General features: G+C 44.9%; 1 pseudogene; it reads left to right on the forward strand.

Moving 5' to 3' along the window:
* The window catches only part of LOC106580542 (thioredoxin reductase 2, mitochondrial-like), a 40,522-nt pseudogene that overhangs the window by 12,241 nt on the left and 11,904 nt on the right, over positions 1–16,377 (forward strand).

Consider the following 16,377-nt stretch of genomic DNA (forward strand, 5'->3'; position numbering starts at 1 on the left):
AAACATAAGTACCCACCAACATGATGTAATCAAATCAAGCTTTATTTATACAGCACATTTCAGACATGGAATGCAACGCAATGTGCTTCATAGGGAAAAAAATGAAATAAAAGCTGAAATATTTTCTACACAACAAACATAAGAGAAATAAAAAAAAAAGAATAACACAAACTGAACAACTATGGAAAAGCAAAGCTAAACAGATGTTTTAATATGTCCACAGTTTTAGCCCCCCTCAGGTTTTCTGGAAGGCTATTCCAGAGGCTTGGGTTATAATAATTAAAGGCTACCTCTCCATGCCTCTTGGTCCTAGGTTTTTGGATAGTTAAAAGGCCAGTGCCAGAGGACCTGAGGGACCTACTGCGTACATAACTTAAAAACATGTTTGACATGTACCGTAATTTCCGGACTATTAAGCGCACCTGAATATAAGCCGCACCCACTGAATTTTAAAAAATAAAAATATTTTGAACATAAATAAGCCGTACATGTCTATAAGCCGCAGGTGCCTACCGGTACATTGAAACAAATTAACTTTACACAGGCTTTAACGAAACACAGCTTGTAACAAAAATAAATAGGCTTTAACGAAACACGGCTTGTAATAAAAAATTAGCAGTAAGCTTTAGTTGTCTTTTTGCACTGAGTCAATTCCTCACGCTGCTGTTTCCAACGTCTTATCATCGACTCATTAAGACCAAGCTCCCGTGCAGCAGCTCTATTTCCTTTTCCAACAGCCAGATCAATCGCCTTCAACATGAAAGCCGCATCATATGCAATTCTCCGTGTCTTTGCCATGAGGGTGACGAAATGACTACCGTAATCAGAATGATGGGAAGTTTGAGAGCGCTCGATTTAATCTAAACAGTAAACAAAAAAGTTGTTTGACCCGGTCGGCAATTTCATTGGTCTAATGAAAGCTTCATGCCGCCAAAAAACTGAGCACGTCACAGAATGTGTTTTTTTGGAGAAAAAAAGATTGAAAGCGGGAAAAATCCATATATTAGCCGCATCATTGTTTAAGCCGCGAGGTTCAAAGCTTGGGAAAAAAGTTGCGCCTTATAGTCCGGAATTTACGGTATTGGGGTGCACATTCGTGGATTGATTTAAAAACCAATAGAAGAAACTTGAAATGAATTCTAAAACTAACAGGCAGCCAGTGGAGATACCTTAAAACCGGTGTAATGTGTGCTCTCCGTCTGGTCTTGTTCAGTACCCACGCTGCAGCATTCTGTATGTTTTGCAGTTGACCAATGGCTTTCTTGGGGAGACCAGACAGGAGAGCATTACAGTAGTCAAGCTTGCTCTCTGTATCAGCCTGAGAGAGATGGCTGCACCTTGGTAATGTTCCTCAGGTAGTAAAAAGCTATTTTGGTCACATTCCTGTGTGATTTGAAATTTTGCTCAGAATCTAAAATAACACCTTGGTTTTTTTTACCTGGTATTTTATCTTTATTGCCCGTCATTTAAAATGTGCAGCCTAGATTTTCTCTCTGTGCTTTGGCTCCAACAATGAGTACCTCAGTCTTGATTTAGCTGGAGGAAGTTGTGAGCCATGCAAGTATTTAAATCACTGATATAGTCTGATTGATAAGTGACGCTAAAATTCTCTGGTGACATGTAAAGCTGTGTATCATCTGCATAGCAGTGAACATCAATGCTCTGCTTTCTGATAACTCTGCCAAAGGGTAACATGTATAAACTGAACAGTACCAGACCCAAAATAGAACCTTGTGGAACGCCACATGTGATATGTATTTTCTCTGAGTTATGTTCACCAAGGGTGACAGACTCTCTTGACCGGTTAAATAGGCCCTAAACCAATTTAGATGTGGACCAGAGAGCCCAACCCACCTCTTCAGTCTGTCCAGAAGGACATCATGGTCAACAGTGTTGAATGCAGCACTTAAATCTAAGAGTACAAGGACAGAGAGCTGTTTGGTATCTGTGTTGGCTCTAAGATAACTTACCACTTTAACTAAGGCTGTCTCTGTGCTGTGGTGGGACTGAAAACCAGATTGGAATTTTTCAAAAATACAGTTGGCACTTAAAAAATGATTTACCGGTTTGAACACCATTTTTTCCAGGATTTTGCTGAGGAAAGGAAGGTTAGAGATTGGCTGAAAATTGCTAGGAGTTGAATAATCTAGATGACTTTTCTTCAGAATGTGTTTCACCATAAGTTTTTGGTGCAGTGGGGAAAGTGCCTGTGAACAGGGAGTGATTAACAATATTGTGCAGTTCTTCAGATATGCAATTAAAAACAGTTTTTAAGAATCTCTGAAATATGACAAACTTACCACATTTAGATGTGGAGGAAAGTTCACAGGTTTGCGGGGGTAGGATTTATCATGCCATCAATGGTCGAGAAGAGCAATCAAATTATTTTTGATTTAATAGTGATGAAGTTAGAAAAATTTGCCCGTCTGGCTTTTCTAATTGCCTTGTTATATATCCCAAATTACTCTCTCAGAATATCATAATCGACCAGCAACTTTGACTTTCTCCACTTCTGCTCTGCCTTTCTGCAATTTCTCTTTAATTGATTAGTTTCCTCACTCATCCAAGTTTCTCTCTGTTTTGATTCTTTTTCAACTTTACTGGATCTATGGCATCAATGGTTGCCTTTAATTTGCTATTAAAGTTATCAACTAAATCATCATAAGAGGAAGGCAGAATAGGTGGCGGGGTATTGTTCATACCCTCATTAAAATCTGTAGCAACTTCAGAGGTAAGATAGTGTTTCTTAATAATGCATTCAGTATTACCCTGTGCTATGGGCAACAAGGTGGTAAAAAATACACAGTGGTGATTATACACTGCTCCAAAAAATAAAGGGAACACTTAAACAACACAATGTAACTCCAAGTCAATCACACTTCTGTGAAATCAAACTGTCCACTTAGGAAGCAACACTGATTGACAATAAATTTCACATGCTGTTGTGCAAATGGAATAGACAACAGGTGGAAATTATAGGCACCCCCAATAAAGGAGTGGTTCTGCAGGTGGGGACCACAGACCACTTCTCAGTTCCTATGCTTCCTGGCTGATGTTTTGGTCACTTTTGAATGCTGGCGGTGCTTTCACTCTAGTGGTAGCATGAGACGGAGTCTACAACCCACACAAGTGGCTCAGGTAGTGCAGCTCATCCAGGATGGCACATCAATGCGAGCTGTGGCAAGAAGGTTTGCTGTGTCTGTCAGCGTAGTGTCCAGAGCATGGAGGCGCTACCAGGAGACAGGCCAGTGCATCAGGAGACGTGGAGGAGGCCGTAGGATGGCAACAACCCAGCAGCAGGACCGCTACCTCCGCCTTTGTGCAAGGAGGAGCAGGAGAAGCACTGCCAGAGCCCTGCAATATGACCTCCAGCAGGCCACAAATGTGCATGTGTCTGCTCAAACGGTCAGAAACAGACTCCATGAGGGTGGTATGAGGGCCCGACGTCCACAGGTGGGGGTTGTGCTTACAGCCCAACACCGTGCAGGACGTTTGGCATTTGCCAGAGAACACCAAGATTGGCAAATTCGCCACTGGCGCCCTGTGCTCTTCACAGATGAAAGCAGGTTCACACTGAGCACGTGACAGACGTGACAGAGTCTGGAGACGCTGTGGAGAACGTTCTGCTGCCTGCAACATCCTCCAGCATGACCGGTTTGGCGGTGGGTCAGTCATGGTGTGGGTTGGCATTTATTTGGGGGGCCGCACAGCCCTCCATGTGCTCGCCAGAGGTAGCCTGACTGCCATTAGGTACCGAGATGAGATCCTCAGACCCCTTGTGAGACCATATGCTGGTGCGGTTGGCCCTGGGTTCCTCCTAATGCAAGACAATGCTAGACCTCATGTGGCTGGAGTGTGTCAGCAGTTCCTGCAAGAGGAAGGCATTGATGCTATGGACTGGCCCGCCCGTTCCCCAGACCTGAATCCAATTGAGCACATCTGGGACATCATGTCTCGCTCCATCCACCAACGCCACGTTGCACCACAGACTCTCCAGGAGTTGGCGGATGCTTTAGTCCAGGTCTGGGAGGAGATCCCTCAGGAGACCATCCGCCACCTCATCAGGAGCATGCCCAGGCGTTGTAGGGAGGTCATACAGGCACGTGGAGGCCACACACACTACTGAGCCTCATTTTGACTTGTTTTAAGGACATTACATCAAAGTTGGATCAGCCTGTAGTGTGGTTTTCCACTTTAATTTTGAGTGTGACTCCAAATCCAGACCTCCATGGGTTGATAAATTGGATTTCCATTGATTATTTTTGTGTGATTTTGTTGTCAGCACATTCAACTATGTAAAGAAAAAAGTATTTAATAAGATTTCTTTCATTCAGATCTAGGATGTGTTGTTTAAGTGTTCCCTTTATTTTTTTGAGCAGTATATAAAGCAACATCAAAAATAGAGAATATGTCAATAGGAAGACACTTGGTAATAACCAGGTCCAGAGTATGGCCGTGGTTATAGGTAGGCCCAGTAACATGTTGGATGAATTCTATAGAGCTCAAAAGATTCATACATTCAATGGCCTTTGAGTCAGTCTCTCTGTCAACATGAATATTAAAATTCTTAGTCATAGTATTATTGGTTCTAAGAGGAATATGACTTTTTTTTACGTCTGATTACAACCTTACATTACTACCTTACAGTGTAGGCTACAGTCTGGGCTTTACCCTGGTGTTCTCATGCAGGGCAGTGAGTACATCCTCTCCTTTTGAAGTGTGGCTGTCTGACTGTGGGAGTTATGAGTGGGCCTCTCTCCACTTCCCCATTGTGCCCTTTACACTACAGGTCAGACTGGGTCTGTGCCGTCCTCAGTGGAGCTATATGTCATGATTCTCCACCCTTTTCTCAGTGTGACTTGCATTCTTCCCGTCATGGATTTAACAATGGTGGAAACTAGTGATGCATCGATTACATTTTTGGCCGATATCCGATATAAAACGATACCGATAACTGATATTTAAACATTTTGCGGCCTTAAGCATTCGAGTACAGTTAACACACACATGGACGCAGCGGTCTAAGCCACTGCATCTCAGTGCAAGAGGCATCACTACAGTCCCTGGTTCGAATCCAGGCTGTATCACATCCGGCTGTGATTGGGAGTCCCATAGGGCGGCGCACAATTGGCCCAGCGTCGTTAACTGACTTGCCTAGTTAAATAAAGGTTACACACACCACACTGATCAAAAAGTTATTTTGTTGGCATTTATGTGTGTCCCCATTACCAGTAAAACATAATCAAAACCTATTTCTTTCACTTACTTGCTGTTTCGTTGTTCATTTGTTCAACCATTTGTTCAACCAGGATTCTTATACTATGGAACGCCGTTTGGGTCTTTGCATGTCAAATAACACTATTTGACGTGTCAAATTAGCTTGTTGACCAATCAGGACCTGAATATGACTGCACATCACAATAATTTAACGCGTTCATAAAAATGTTTACGTAGTTATTACACTATCAGTCGTATTTCATATGTCACGGCGATTCATCGATACGCATGCTATGATGCTGGTAAAGTTGTCTCGCGCACCTACAGTGTTGGTCATAAAAAAGCTAGCTAGCTCATGGATGCAAACAATATTCTTCCCCAAAAACATTGCAAAACGACATCTGTTTCAGTAGCTATAGTTAGCTAGATAACTATATAGCTAGGTGTCATAAAATAACCCTAATTTACAAGACAGTTCTTATTTGATTAAAGGTGGTCGGACCCATCTATGTGAAGCTAGCCACAATAAGGATTAGCCACAATAGTGGACTTTGCGGTTAGCCTTTAAAATAAAATGATGTCATTGACTGATACAAATAGTAGAATTGTGCCATAATTGAATAGATCATGCAAAACGAGGCTGGAATGTTATATAAAATGTTTAATTTGACAAAAATCTGTTGAAATCACACTGGATGTATTATACTTTAGAATTGCATTGGGGGCATACTTATTTCACTGTACAGCCTTACCTATAGATTGTGGATCAATGACATGGGATATCAGTCTACTCAATGACACCCAGAGAACATTAACATTGTAGCTCTTGTTGCAGGACTCTGAGACAACTGTGAATTGAGCCACTATTGTCAACTTATGTGTATTGAACAATATTCCCGAGAAAAAACAATACTGCGTGGATGTTTTGGAGTCTGATAACTCTTGAGGACGTTGGGAAAATATATTGTGGTATTGAGTAGACTGATACCCCATTTCATTGACTACCAATCCTTAGGTAAAGCTGTACAGTGCAATATGAATGTCAATACACACAATAGGCTGACGGGATTTGATTTCACAGCCCCGCCATAAGAGCTACAGAGCTAATATTTGCCTAAACTCTACAATCGTATTCTGTGGGTGTCACCGAGTAGACTGATACCCAATTTTATTTCTTTACATTCCAACCTTGTTTAACATGATCTAGTCTAAATATGGCATGATTCCACCAATTGTAACCTTCTGCATCATTGTCAGAGGTACTTTTATTTTGAAGGCAAACCACAAATTCCACTTGTGCCTAATCCTTATTGTGGCTAGCTTCACAACACATCCCGGTCCGGTCGAGCCTCACTAGCCAGATGAAGCTAGCTGTCTGCTTATAACGTTGGCTTTGGGCAACAGGGTTAAGTAGCTGGCTAGCTATTAATTTTAATGAACTGAAGTTCAATTTCAATAGGCAAACAACAAGTGGCAACCTAGCTAATACTTACTCACAAGGATTCCTAAGTCATTGCTAAGAATAATGAAAATGACTGCAGTTTCTACTGGTTATTGTTTTCAGGCTGGTTGTATTGGTGCTGGCTAGGTACCAAGCTAAAGCTAGCTAGCTACCCCAGAAGTTGCGGTCGAACAAATAATGCTTTATTACCAACGCGATATTGTAAACACGTCGTTCGTGGCCGGTGTTTGCTACTGATGGTAGTAGTGGCGCTTGGCTTGCATGTGCAAATTCAGAACACACAACATTCTATAATAGAACTGTGTTATTTGACGTGTCAAATTAAAAGCGTATTTAACGCGTAAAATAGTGTTTGACATGTATCTTTTTTGACATGCAAAGACCCAAATGGCGTTCCATAGTATGTCGTGAAGCTAATAACAGTGATGCTATTACTGTGTAACTCCGGTAGGGCAACATGTGTACCGGTGCTCGACCAGTTAGCGAAAGCCAACATCATCCACGACAGAGAACTGTTGATTGTCAAGGGCAATGAATTCCATTATCTTGGTGTTAATGGAATTCGCCTTTGAGTTGTCTCGCTGAAATGTTGTTACTCTTTCAAATGACTGCTCAACATGTTGGCTACTCGATCCACACAGCAGACATTGTGTGGGCTAGTTTAGGAATGCTGTGTTGCACGTGTAGCGCAAAATTTTACGTGGCGTCATCACATCATGTACCTACATTATATAGGTATGCACATCAGCTTTGACATCGGTTTTGCATTTCGCCGTTAAACTAGACATCGGGCCGATACCGACGTTGGCATTTTTAGCTAATATCGGCCGATTCTGATATGTTCACCAATATATCGTTCATCCCTAGTGGAGACTCCGTCTAACCAATGATTACACTTGCAGTGATTCATGTTTTTAAATCAACTGATGGGAAGTGTGAAAGTGCAAACTTTGGGGAAAGGGTGGAGAATCAGGACTCAGACAGTGAGCTTCTCTGAGGGAGGGATTCGTGGCTGTTGGTGGTGGGGCTGCCTGTTCCAGTCCTCTAGCTATAGCTAGGCTACATCCTTCTCTATGCACAGCTTCCACAACCTGTCCTTCCACAGCCTGTCTTTCCACAGCCTGTCCTTCCTCTGGGCCACACCTAGGCCAGTTGGCCAATAGCACAGATGCGGAAACAGCCTATTTCCTCTGGGTGTACCATGTTACCTTTCTCTCCCACTTATGTCTGTTGCCGACAACACCTTTTCTTTCTCAAATTTTGAGGGACACCGAAGAGGTTGAAGTCTGTGTGAGGGTGTCAGGGGTTGGTATATGCCTCCTTGTGAACTGAAGTGCTAAGATGTGAAGCATCTGAGTCTCCACACACTCTGACAAACATTTACATTACATTTACATTTAAGTCATTTAGCAGACGCTCTTATCCAGAGCGACTTACAAATTGGTGCATTCACCTTATGATATCCAGTGGAACAACCACTTTACAATAGTGCATCTAAATCTTTTAAGGGGGGGGGGGGGTTAGAAGGATTACTTTATCCTATCCTAGGTATTCCTTAAAGAGGTGGGGTTTCAGGTGTCTCCGGAAGGTGGTGATTGACTCCGCTGTCCTGGCGTCGTGAGGGAGCTTGTTCCACCATTGGGGTGCCAGAGCAGCGAACAGTTTTGACTGGGCTGAGCGGGAACTGTGCTTCCTCAGAGGTAGGGGGGCCAGCAGGCCAGAGGTGGATGAACGCAGTGCCCTTGTTTGGGTGTAGGGCCTGATCAGAGCCTGAAGGTATGGAGGTGCCGTTCCCTTCACAGCTCCGTAGGCAATCACCATTGTCTTGTAGCGGATGCGAGCTTCAACTGGAAGCCAGTGGAGAGAGCGGAGGAGCGGGGTGACGTGAGAGAACTTGGGAAGGTTGAACACCAGACGGGCTGCGGCGTTCTGGATGAGTTGTAGGGGTTTAATGGCACAGGCAGGGAGCCCAGCCAACAGCGAGTTGCAGTAATCCAGACGGGAGATGACAAGTGCCTGGATTAGGACCTGCGTCGCTTCCTGTGTGAGGCAGGGTCGTACTCTGCGAATGTTGTAGAGCATGAAACTACAGGATCGGGTCACCGCCTTGATGTTAGTGGAGAATGACAGGGTGTTGTCCAGGATCACGCCAAGGTTCTTAGCACTCTGGGAGGAGGACACAAGGGAGTTGTCAACCGTGATGGCGAGATCATGGAAGGGCAGTCCTTCCCCGGGAGGAAGAGCAGCTCCGTCTTGCCGAGGTTCAGCTTGAGCTGGTGATCCGTCATCCACACTGATATGTCTGACAGACATGCAGAGATGCGATTCGCCGCCTGGTTATCAGAAGGGGGAAAGGAGAAGATTAATTGTGTGTCGTCTGCATAGCAATGATAGGAGAGACCATGTGAGGATATGACAGAGCCAAGTGACTTGGTGTATAGCGAGAATAGTAGAGGGCCTAGAACAGAGCCCTGGGGGACACCAGTGGTGAGAGCGCATGGTGCGGAGACAGATTCTCACCACGCCACCTGGTAGGAGCGACCTGTCAGGTAGGACGCAATCCAAGCGTGGGCCGCGCCGGAGATGCCCAACTCGGAGAGGGTGGAAAGGAGGATCTGATGGTTCACAGTATCAAAGGCAGCAGATAGGTCTAGAAGGATGAGAGCAGAGGAGAGAGAGTTAGCTTTAGCAGTGCGGAGAGCCTCCGTGACACAGAGAAGAGCAGTCTCAGTTGAATGCCCAGTCTTGAAACCTGACTGATTAGGATCAAGAAGGTCATTCTGAGAGAGATAGCAGGAGAGCTGGCCAAGGACGGCACGTTCAAGAGTTTGAGAGAAAAGAAAGAAGGGATACTGGTCTGTAGTTGTTGACATCGGAGGGATCGAGTGTAGGTTTTTTCAGAAGGGGTGCAACTCTCGCTCTCTTGAAGACGGAAGGGACGTAGCCAGCGGTCAAGGATGAGTTGATGAGCGAGGTGAGGAAGGGGAGAAGGTCTCCGGAAATGGTCTGGAGAAGAGAGGAGGGGATAGGGTCAAGTGGGCAGGTTGTTGGGCGGCCGGCCGTCACAAGACGCGAGATTTCATCTGGAGAGAGAGGGGAGAAAGAGGTCAAAGCACAGGGTAGGGCAGTGTGAGCAGTGTCGTTTGACTTAGCAAACGAGGATCGGATATCGTCAACCTTCTTTTCAAAATGGTTGACGAAGTCATCCGCAGAGAGGGAGGAGGGGGGGGGGGGAGGGGGAGGAGGATTCAGCAGGGAGGAGAAGGTAGCAAAGAGCTTCCTAGGGTTAGAGGCAGATGCTTGGAATTTAGAGTGGTAGAAAGTGGCTTTAGCAGCAGAGACAGAAGAGGAGAATGTAGAGAGGAGGGAGTGAAAGGATGCCAGGTCCGCAGGGAGGCGAGTTTTCCTCCATTTCCGCTCGGCTGCCCGGAGCCCTGTTCTGTGAGCTCGTAGTGAGTCGTCGAGCCACGGAGCAGGAGGGGAGGACCGAGCCGGCCTGGAGGATAAGGGACAGAGAAAATCAAAGGATGCAGAAAGGGAGGAGAGGAGGGTTGAGGAGGCAGAATCAGGAGATAGGTTGGAGAAGGTTTGAGCAGAGGGAAGAGATGATAGGATGGAAGAGGAGAGAGTAGCGGGAGAGAGAGAGCGAAGGTTGGGACGGCGCAATACCATCCGAGTAGGGGCAGAGTGAGAAGTGTTGGATGAGAGCAAGAGGGAAAAGGATACAAGGTAGTGGTCGGAGATTTGGAGGGGAGTTGCAATAAGATTAGTGGAAGAACAGCATCTAGTAAAGATGAGGTCAAGCGTATTGCCTGCCTTGTGAGTAGGGGGGGAAGGTGAGAGGGTGAGGTCAAAAGAGGAGAGGAGTGGAAAGAAGGAGGCAGAGAGGAATGAGTCAAAGGTAGACGTGGGGAGGTTAAAGTCACCCAGAACTGTGAGAGGTGAGCCATCCTCAGGAAAGGAACTTATCAAGGCGTCAAGCTCATTGATGAACTCTCCAAGGGAACCTGGAGGGCGATAAATGATAAGGATGTTAATCTTGAAAGGGCTGGTAACTGTGACAGCATGGAATTCAAATGAGGAGATAGACAGATGGGTCAGGGGAGAAAGAGAGAATGTCCACTTGGGAGAGATGAGGATTCCAGTGCCACCACCCCGCTGGCTCGATGCTCTAGGGGTATGCGAGAACACGTGGGCAGACGAAGAGAGAGCAGTAGGAGTAGCAGTGTTATCTGTGGTAATCCATGTTTCCGTCAGTGCCAGGAAGTCTAGGGACTGGAGGGTAGCATAGGCTGAGATGAACTCAGCCTTGTTGGCCGCAGACCGGCAGTTCCAGAGGCTGCCGGAGACCTGGAACTCCACGTGGGTCGTGCGCGCTGGGACCACCAGGTTAGAGTGGCAGCGGCCACGCGGTGTGAAGCGTTTGTATGGCCTGTGCAGAGAGGAGAGAACAGGGATAGACAGACACATAGTTGACAAGCTACAGAAGTGTTGTTTCTTGTATTATTGTCTCTTGTGTCTTTAGAGAACTGTTTCACTTTGATATCCTTTTTCTTCTGTCCTGATTTTCTCTTTCTTTTCTTCTGTTAACTAGATATTCTTTGTTGTTCTTCGTTAGCTAGCTAGCTTCTTCCAAAAGAGTCCCTAGCAACTGCTTAGCAACTGGTAAACAATTCAGCTAGCTAAGATAACTACAATTTTATGAAAAATAGTTATTTTTCAAAAGCCTATCTTCTTTGTTTGTTGCTTGTTTTTTCTCCTATTCAGTCTTGCATTTTTTTTTTTTTTCAAACAGAAAAGTATCTCTGAGCCAAAGTACAGAATCTCATTCAATCATATCTCTTATTCTGATTTTAGGCCTTTAAACAGATTGCCTTCTCAGAAACCCCTTTTTCTAGACAAAATAATATATTTCCCAAAAAGTCATTCTTTCTGACTTCCTTCTCTTGTCTTTGTTCACTTGATTGATTTGATAAACCGCCACATACAGTAGTTGGTCTCATTTCAAGTCGTGCCAGAAAGCTTGTTGTGGCTAATTAGCTGGTGGGTCTTGAGATTTCCTCTGTGTGCCACAATAGTCTTTGTTCAGCGTGGTCCTATCAGGCCTGCCTGTCATTGGCTCTCATTGCCCATATGTGTGGCTCCACACTCACTGAAGGCTCTTATCAGGAGAACCTCTGTTGTTCTGTCTCACCACACAATGGATCAGTGGCGCTCCAACAGTCTCCAATCATAGACGGAGAAACCTAGAAAGGCAGGAAATGCCAGACTAGAGTGACTCTTGTAGTGTAGTCTAGTCTATACATAGAGAGAGCAGAGTGGACACTAGTCTAGGATAGCCCACCTGACTCCAGTCTCAGTGGTGGTTGGTAGAACTGGGCTGTGATTTGGTAGAACTGTGCTGTGATACCAAAGTGGGGCTAGACCTCCTAAGAACAACCTTTTTGTAAATACAACTTGCTATAGTGTCTAACTATGCACGGTCTATTTACCAGGTATGCATGCAGTGTACTATCCCACTGGTACACATTTACATTTGTTTAATTCTTTGAGAAAGGCAGCCATGACAGGGAGAGATCCCTGTGTTAGACCTATTCTGCATAGTTGAACACTGGTGACTGCATGGTCCTGCTAGACTAGCCTAGTGCAGCTCTTCCAGGAAAACAGCTGCTATGAGCCTTACTGCGTGTCTCTCTACCACTTGTGCTGCAGTAATGGACAGGTCAGGAAAATAGTCTGGGGGGGAGGGGGGGGGGCATCTATGTGGGTACCTCTGAGCACTACTGGGGAGGAGTTGGGGAAGTTATTTTGTTACCCAGGCACGGAATGAGAAGGTGAGGGGGAGGTGGAGGGAGGTAGAGAGAGCCTCGACCGGGACCCAAGGCAGCGAGGGGGAAGTGAAGGGAGGTAGAGAGAGCCTCGACCGGGGCCCGGCCTGGTGGTAGGGGTGCTTGGTGCTCCCCATCACCATGGAGACAGATGGCAAGATGGGCGAGCATCGACAGCATCAGTCAACTGTCCCGCAGGAAGTGAGAGAAATGAAACACGAGGCCCCAAGTGGCTGATGGGATCCTCCCTATCCCCCGCCTGCTCATTATTCTCTCCCCGCCAAAAGACAAGCCACCCTCCCTCGCTCCCCCTCTCCTAGCTGTGCATGTGTTTTCTTTTCTAATTCCTGGATAAGATCTCTCTCTCTGTTGGATGAAGAGTAGCAGGACCTGCCTTAAACGTAAACCCACTAGCGTGCCAACTGATTAGTATGTGTTATGAACACTGAGCAGTCAGAGTTTTTCTAAGAATCCAAGATTCCTGTACCCTCCCCTCTTGATCAATGTGTAATGTAATATTAAGTGTCTGACTGTGTTTTCCTCTGCTTGACCATAGGCAGAGCTCCTGAAACCAAAACTCTCAACCTGGAGAAAGTTGGCATCAAGTTCAGCAAGGAATCTGGGAAAATAATTGTGGCTGCCGACAAATCCACATCCGTGCCGAACATCTACGCTTTCGGTGATATCAGTGAAGTAGGTGTTGATCATGTCCGTCATCCTAACAGTGTACTCACCCAGCCTTACAATGCCAACATTAACCTCTTCAGGAATGTATGGACATCTGAAATAAAACCTACAGTTGCCCAAATAAGCCTTCAAAGGTAGGAAAGAAACCTACAGTGTGCAAGAAGTTGAAGTGGTACTGCAGTTTACTCTTCAATCCCAAATGAATGTGCTAGATGGGCACCATATCATTTTAGATGTTGCTTGTCTTTTAAATTTGAGATTTAGTCATGAAGCTGGATCTACACAACAGATATTTGTGCATCTGTAACTTTATTCATTATTCACGATTCATTCAAGATTATCCACATTAATGTAGAAGTGATTAGAAATATATTCCTAAAATATGTGACTCAACATGACACAATACATTATTTACCATTCATTTCTATTGGGCACAAAATAATCTGAAACACAACCAAAACAAACAGCAAACGCATCCAACAAGTTTGTATAGTCACAACCTTAATGTAATCTTTGTGTGCTTGGAATATGGGACCGAATACCTCACCTTTGACTACTTTAATACACATAAGTGAATTTGTCCCAATACTTTTGGTCCCCTCAAATTAAAGCTGGCAGTCTGCACTTCAATCTCAGTCATTGTATCATTTTAAATCCAGTGCTTGGGTACTTAGCCAAAACAACATGTTTCCCTATCCCAATACTTTTGGAGCTCACTGCAGCTGCATATACACAACAGAGATCTCCTTTCTAACTACTGTACTGCTGTATCACAATACTCTGTCTACTTGTATTAAATGTCAGTCCTGTCTTTTCATTTGGCCAGCTATGGGTTTCCTAACTAAAACAGGCCTCTCCAGACTGTTAGTTTGACACAGGCCTTTGATGAGTCACTCTTAGTCCTGATGCCTGTCATCTTTTCACATAGTGGGAGACTTTTTAAAAGGGGGTGGATTGATATTAATTCGATATGTCCAAACGGAGCACCTTTTTGTGTTGAGATGTTGAAGAGCACTTGGCACTGCCAAGAAACACATATTTATGACGCAGATCGGGATGGTGTGTAAACACAGGTACTCAAATATCACCACACACATTCAGACAAACGCACGAACCCACACGCTCACCTCCAGTGCCAGAGGAGCTGTCTTGGACAACAGGATGTGCAACAGTGGTGGTAATCAAACAGGTTGCTGATGACTTAAGTCATGCTTTCAGAGAGGATTCACCCTGCAGCTCTGCAGTTTTCTCTATTGTTAGAGTATTTCAGTGTTTTTCTAGAGGACATTTATCTGGCGTAAATCCAGACCCACAGTTTGCAATCCAAATGACATCCTATTCCCTATATAGTGCACTACTTTTGACCAGAGCCCTATGGGAATAGAGTGCCATTTGGGACACATCCACAGCGGGAGGTAGCCTAGTGGTTAGAGCGTTGGACTAGTAACCGAAAGGTTGTAAGATTGAATCCCCGAGCTGACAAGGTAAAAATCAGTCGTTCTGCCCCTGAACAACGCAGTTAACCCACTGTTCTTAGGCTGTCATTGAAAATAAGAATTTGTTCTTAACTGACTTGCCTGATTAAATAAATAAAATATTCTAATCCTTGTCAGTACATTACAGTTCAGTCAGAAGCAGCATGTTGTTAACAATCAGTTAGGTGGAGTGGGGAAGATTCTTGAGAGAATACAAAAGCTATGATTGTTTTTCAATGTGCCAACTAATTTATAAACCTTTAGTCAATGCCATTGTAATGATTGTGTGTTCAAGACTGTACTCTTTTATTCTGAATGCAATTCTGCAACTTAACAAAATGTTAACAAAATTGCACTTAGAATTTGCGCTATGAATCTGCACCTTACCCTGCCTATTCTTACCCTGCCTATTCTTACCCTGCCTATTCTTACCCTGCCTATTCTTACCCTGCATATTTGCTTGTAAATATCCTTTGCTATTTATTTTTCATTTATATGTCATATGTTTTATGACTGCTGCAAAATGAATTGCCTCTCTGAGGACATTGTTTTCTGAGGCTGCCGGTTTGTCTACACAGTAACTCACAGACACAACTGTCTACTCTAAATAGCCGAAGGGCCTGTGTTAGGAAGGTGTACTCTGTGACTCTTTGTGACGTAGCCTGCATACATTTAAGCACATACAGTATGCATGCATGTACACTGTCTATTTGTCTGCTTCCCTCTCGCTCTCTGTCCGTGATTTCCTGTCACTCATTAGCGTTGTTCTGTGTTCCCAGGGTCGTCCTGAGTTGACCCCCACCGCCGTTAAGGCAGGGAAGCTCCTCGCTCACAGGCCAGACCAATGAGCTACGACAACGTGAGTAGACATCCAACACGCGCACACACACACCATAGGCACACACACACACACACACACACACACACACACACACACACACACACACACACCATAGACAGAGACACACACACACACACACACACACACACACACACACACACACACACACACACACACACACACACACACCATAGACAGAGACACACACACACACCATAGACACACACACCATAGACACACACACACACACACACCATAGACACACACACACACACCATAGACACACACACACACACACACCATAGACACACACACACACACACACACACCATAGACACACACACACACACACACACACCATAGACACACACACACACACACACCATAGACACACACACACACACACACTATAGACACACACACCATAGACACACACACACACACACACCATAGACACACACACACCATAGACACACACACACCATAGACACACACACACACACCATAGACACACACACACACAGACACCATAGACACACACACACACACCATAGACACACACACACACACACCATAGACACACACACACACACCATAGACACACACACACACACCATAGACACACACACACACACCATAGACACACACACCATAGACACACACACACACCATAGACACACACACACACACCATAGACACACACACACACACACACACACCATAGACACACACACACACACACACACACCATAGACACACACACACCATACACACACACACACACCATAGACACACACACACACCATAGACACACACACACCATAGACACACACACACACACACACACCATAGACACACACACACACA

The sequence above is a fragment of the Salmo salar genome, chromosome 20 (assembly GCF_965601325.2).
Source record: "Salmo salar chromosome 20, fSalSal1, whole genome shotgun sequence".
NCBI classification, from domain to species: domain Eukaryota; kingdom Metazoa; phylum Chordata; class Actinopteri; order Salmoniformes; family Salmonidae; genus Salmo; species Salmo salar.